Genomic DNA, 6073 nt, shown 5'->3' on the forward strand with positions numbered 1-6073 from the left:
ATATATATATATATAATTTTATTTTTACGTATAGTAAAAAAAACAGAATATAATATAATTCTTGATAGGCATAAATCAAGTTTTTGACCAAACTACTGCTAGGGGAAAATTATTTCTCAAAAAAAAGCACTATAACTTTTGTCAATTTGGCGCCACTTGGAAAATGGGTCTAAATTAATGATTCTTAATCGATTTTATTAATACATTAATATGTTGGAAAACTGTTGTTTTATATATAAAATGCTATATGAGAAACTATTCATGAACTGTTTTCTTGAGAGGTGATTTATAAAATGCTTTTCAGAAAAGCGATTTATTTAGCAACTTACCAATATGTTAGGAAACTATCTTTTGTATATAAGAAGCTTTTAGAGATAGAAATTAATAAATTGCTCCCTCGAAAAGTAATTTAAAAATCACTCTTTGGGAAGGTAATTATGATAGAGATCAAATCCTAATATAAATTAGATTCTGAACTTTTAAGAGCCTATCTATTTGGCACTTAGATGTAAAAGACTATCACTTTAGTAGAAATTGTAGAATATTGAAAGCACAAAGATAAGCTATAACATAAAAACAATACCAAAATTTCTGAACAATAACAAATTAAAATAATATTGTCAAATATCATGTAGGTCAGCAACCTATTTGTTAGGAGTGAAATCTTTGCCCAGTGCTGATGCAATGTGCATTATGGTGTCCATTCTTCCATGCAAAGTTGCCACACTACCACATACTTCAAAAATCCAAAGAAATCTTCTCTATGTTTGTCCTTTTGATTGTCACATTTTCCGATTGTTACGATACGACTGCATAGATTAAGTCGAGTCGAGTCAAGTTAGTTACTTAGTTTTATCTTATTATTTTAAAATTTAAATAAATCGAATAATCCGCATGTGGATCCGATCCGCTTGGGATTTCACTCCGGGTGGACATGTGTTGATAATGATCATTGGAATAAATTTGAATTTAGCTAATTATTGTTTTCGTCCTTATCTTTTATTTAGCCGTTAGATCGCTTTATCTTTCTAGGAGTAGATCATAGCCGTAGAAATATTCCAACCTTCTAAACCCTAGCCACCTCCTACCTCCAGCAGCCACCCTACAATACGGCCATCCACCACCACCATTGGCTGTCCGCCACAATGTCAGATATTTACGGTTCTGCCCTCTCTAACATATCTCCACTATTTTATTTTTAGCTTTTCATTATAACCTCCAATTTAGGTGAAACTAAAGCCATTAGAACCCTAACTCATGATGTTACTTCCACCTAAATTTTTATAATGTTTTTACGTTTGGATCATCTGGTTCGTAACATAATCCTAATCTTTGGAAGGTGCAAAACCAAGTTGAATTAATAAAAAGAAAATGTCAAATAGCACATCTCAATAGGTCGAAATATCAAAATAGTAATCACATGCTACTAAAGGTCAATATCTATTCTACCTATTGCATTGACATTGTTATTATACCATTCCAACCCGTGAAAAAACACCTCATAGAAAAAATGAAATTATATTTTTACTCCCCTATAATTAGGTTTAAATTCACTTCACACTCCTATACATTCATTCACTTTATCCCCTTATAGTTATACCTAAACTGAAATCGTTATTTTGTTTATCATTTTGACCAAACCAAAGATCGAACTTAAAAATATTTATTAAATAAAGGACAAAGTATCATCCAATGTACTACTTATTTCACTCCATATAGAGGTTAATATATCGCATCAATCTAATTTATGGGCCCTATCTACTACTCGAGTCATTAGCTGCATGCGTTTATAAGTGATAAATATTCTTTCCACGCTCCTCGACCTCATAAAGTGCATCTTTGGATTATATGGAACTAAGATCCTATGTATATGATCAAATGTTGCATAACACGATCCAAAGGATACCACTTCACCATAACAAAGCATATTAGGAGAGCTTTTATCCTCCAAAGGACCATATGTGATTATTCGATGCATATATGGCAGGTAAAGTAGCCATGACATCTTAAGTATATAACTCCCTGCATTCAAGTATAATAATTAGTAAAAAAATAAAATAAGATTACTTTCTAACTTATAAATATATTATTAAATATCAATTATCTAATCATCTCTCTGTTGATCTAGTGATCTTTGTAGTATAACAACACATGCAGTGTAGAATTGTGCTCTAAAATAGAGCGGTACTGCCCTTTTGCACCAAGTGGATCAGCATACAAGAGCTCCTAGGAATCTACAAGCATGAGTGGTGCTACATAGTGATGGTCACCCTCTCACCCTAGGCCTCATGTTGGTCAACCTAATAATCAAGTTCTTATTCAAGAGGTGGGAGTTTGTCCGATCGTCAAATATGTAGGTGTTCTTATGCCTAAACCTAGTTTACAACAAATAAAAGTAAATCATACATGTAACAAAACTAGAGGTTAGCTATTTCTAATGCATCAAAAGTTTATATGACTTAACTAGACTTACTTTAAGGGCTTATAGAAGAGATAAACATAAATTAATTAAATGATATATACACTGAATCTATTGAGCCCAATATCCTTATGTTAAAAAATTCTTTTTAAACTGTATTGAAAATAACTACTTTGAAGGATAAGTATGAAAGCCACATTGACAAGAGCATTCAAGGAAAGCTTAACTTATTGTGGTTTTATAGAGTGAAGAAATTACTTCATAAAAATAATTCTTTGAATTGATAAATTGTTTTCGCATGAAATTATTTTGAAAATATTTAAGGAAAAGACTACCTAACCTTATAAGTGTTAAAGTTATCATTACAAATTTAAATTATGTTGATGCATCTTGTTATAGCTAGATTTGACTTCTAGATTGATCACATATTAACCTATTTTTATAGATTAGTGTGCATGGTTGATTTCATTGAATTTGGAACTTAAAGTCATGCATTATAGGGAAGTGCTTGATCAGACATGTGCCTATTTGAATTACAATATTTTTTTATTGAATTTGGATCATATCAAATTGACAAAAAAAAAAATGGAAAGTTTCAAATCTCATAGTTTTTTGAGTTTTCTGCAGAATTCTTGACCTTGAAATCTTTCTGAAACTTTTAAATGAAGTAAATTATAAATGTGATGCATTTCTGGAAATCTGAAATTAAATTTCTGATATTCTGTTTGTTGAATATTATTGATGGCTGAATTTATTTTCCGGAAGTTTGAATTACTGGTACGTAGGAATTTTTTTAAATAAAAAAATTAGTTTGTATTGCTGAAACTTCCATCTCCGAAAGTCGAGAATCTTAAAGCTGAAATCTGAAGTTGATGAATTTCTGAATTTTTATGCCGAAATCTGAAATCTGAAATTCTAACTATTGAATTGCATTAGTTTAAATCTGAAAAACATAATTTGTTGTGTTGGTTGGTGAGCTTGATTAAAAAAATTTCTGAACTGGATCTCATTGGAAATTTTACTTGACCTTGACTTGTTTCGAATGTTAAGAATTTTATGATGTTTTATTTACCTTTCATCCAAATTTGACGATTGGTGAACATTGCATAGAATTGATTTTGTTTTTTTTTTGGATTGAATATCTCTTACTGTGTATACTTTTAAAATGCTGAAAATTATGTTCAATACATTGTGACTTGAGAAAATCGAATTGAAGAATTGATTGTTTATTGTTTTATCAAATTGATTTTGCTTTACACGTTTACATTATACAAATATATTACGAACCGAATCTGGAATGATTCGGACGTAAAAAAATTGTGAAAATTTAAGTTGGTAGCCTCAGAAGTTAAGGTTCTAATAGTTTCGGTTTCACCTAAATCGAAAATCGGAATGAAAAGATATAAATAAAAAAAAATAAAGCAAGGCCAGAACGAGATAGATTGGTAAATATCCGACATTGCGCGATAGTCGGATAGGGTTTGGAAGTTTCGGAGGTTCTATGGCTATGATCTACTCCTAGAAAAGTAAAACAATCGAACGGTTATAATAAAACGATAAATATGATAATAAGAAAATAACTAAACTCAATTAATTTTCAATACTTGGATACTTAGATTCCAAAACAAAGAAGCTCAGGCCCTTTATATTTAGAGGTTGGGTACAATGAGTCCTAGTCGAACTTAGCCCTAAAGGCTTATACGACTCGAACTAGTCTTAGAAGTTTACATGACTTAATTGAAATTGTCTTAATGGCTTATGCGACTTAATTTGTTAGGAACTAGATCTAGACTGATTCAGAAGTAAGAAAATTATAAAAATTTATCTGAGGTAGCCTCGGAAGTTAGGGTTCTAATGGATCTGATTTCACAAGAATTCGACGTCTGGATGCAAAGATATTAATAAAATAGTAGAGCAATATAAAATAGCGCAGAACGATAATTAACCGACATTGTGACTATCGTTAGAGGGTGGCGGTCAGCTAAGGGTGGTGGTGGATGGCCAAAAAGTAGAGTGGCTGTTGGTGGAGGAAGGTGGCTAGAGTTTGGAAGATCGGGATGCTTCTACCGCTATGATCTACTCTTAGAAAGATAAAGACAATCTAATGGCTACCGTAAAAGAAAAGGATGAAAATATTAATTTGGCTAAACTCAGATTTATAATTATCAACACATATCCACTCCTATTTATAGGAGTAAAAATCCTTAGCGGATCAGATCCACATGTAGATTATCTAATTTATTCGAAATTCAAATAATAAGATAAAACTAACTAACTAACTTGACTCGACTTAACTCATGTGGTCATATCGTAACATAATTGAACTTGTCTTAGTGGCTTACATAAGAGATAAACATAAATCAATTAAAAATAAATAGACTTGACTCAACCAACTCAACCAACTTAACCCACGTGGTCGGATCATAACAATCCACCACAATTTCGACACCTTGTTCTCAAGGTGACTAGTACACGAGCTAGTACTTCTAGCTTATGTAGTGCTCATGGTTCCATGGATCTACATGCAGATACGGCTATATGGGTCCATTGTGTCGTCCTACCAATCATCCTCGAGCTCATACTCTGGCCTCAAGTTGCGCTCATGGGTTCCCAACTATTCATGCGAGTTGGTCAAACCGGATAAAATATTTAGCACACATCGAGATACATGCACTTCATCTCTCCCACAGGATTGCCCTAACCCTAACTGTAGGGCTGAAATTAATTTTCGGCCTAGGGGTGTCACTATGGGCTACATGGACGCTGGCAGTGGCTGGGAAAGGACACTAGCGGTGGTTGGGAAAGGTCGCTTGCCGGTGGTAGTTAGCGTCCAATGGGTCCTCACGGTGACGATAGAGGAAGCCTATTATCGAGCTCAGGCTCGGGTTGCTATAGAGGTGGCAACCTCACATCGTCGGTGGGTCCCAAGGTGGAGCTGAGGCGGCAAAGACACCAGGTGAAGCATCATCCTTGACAAGCTTGGCTCGAGAAAACTCCTCGTAATCATGGCTGATATAATTGCGATTGGACCTAGTTATCTCAAGCGAGTGACTTTTGTTTTCTTTAAATAATAAAATTTTCTGACTGTCGCGTTCGAATGCTCTCATTCGAATGCCTGCAACAAAAACAGAGAATGTATTTAGCGTGTTCGAATATACTTGACCATATTCGAACGCGATCGGCAAAACTGCACTATTTCTAAGGCTATCTTTTGACTCTTTTGCTTGTTAGGTTAGCCTTTAAATTTGTGCAAGACAACCTTATGATCATTATTGAATGAATTGAGTCTCTTCCCCAAATCTTCTTCTCTCCTTCTCTCTCGTTCTCTCCTACCATGGCTACGCCACCTCTAACCTTCTTGACTGGCTTATCCCCCTAGACCCTTAGGGAAGGCCTTATTCTTCCTCTTCTTCTATTCTCCTTTACATCCAAATATTTCCCTTTGAAACTAAGATCACATTAGTGGCCGTCAGGTTTGGCAATGCGGTAGTCTCCGACCACTGTGGTGGCCACCATTGGATGGCAGTTGGCTCAAGAAGGTTGACCGTGGCCATCAATGGTAGCCATAACGCTAAACCCACGGCCATAAGCCACGATTTTGCTGCAGCAAAGAGGGTTGTCGACGACCCTCTTTCAACCTTCTGTTGCGGCTGC

The sequence above is a fragment of the Typha latifolia genome, chromosome 11, assembly GCF_019914945.1.
Source record: "Typha latifolia isolate L0001 chromosome 11, TyphaL0001v2, whole genome shotgun sequence".
NCBI lineage: Eukaryota > Viridiplantae > Streptophyta > Magnoliopsida > Poales > Typhaceae > Typha > Typha latifolia.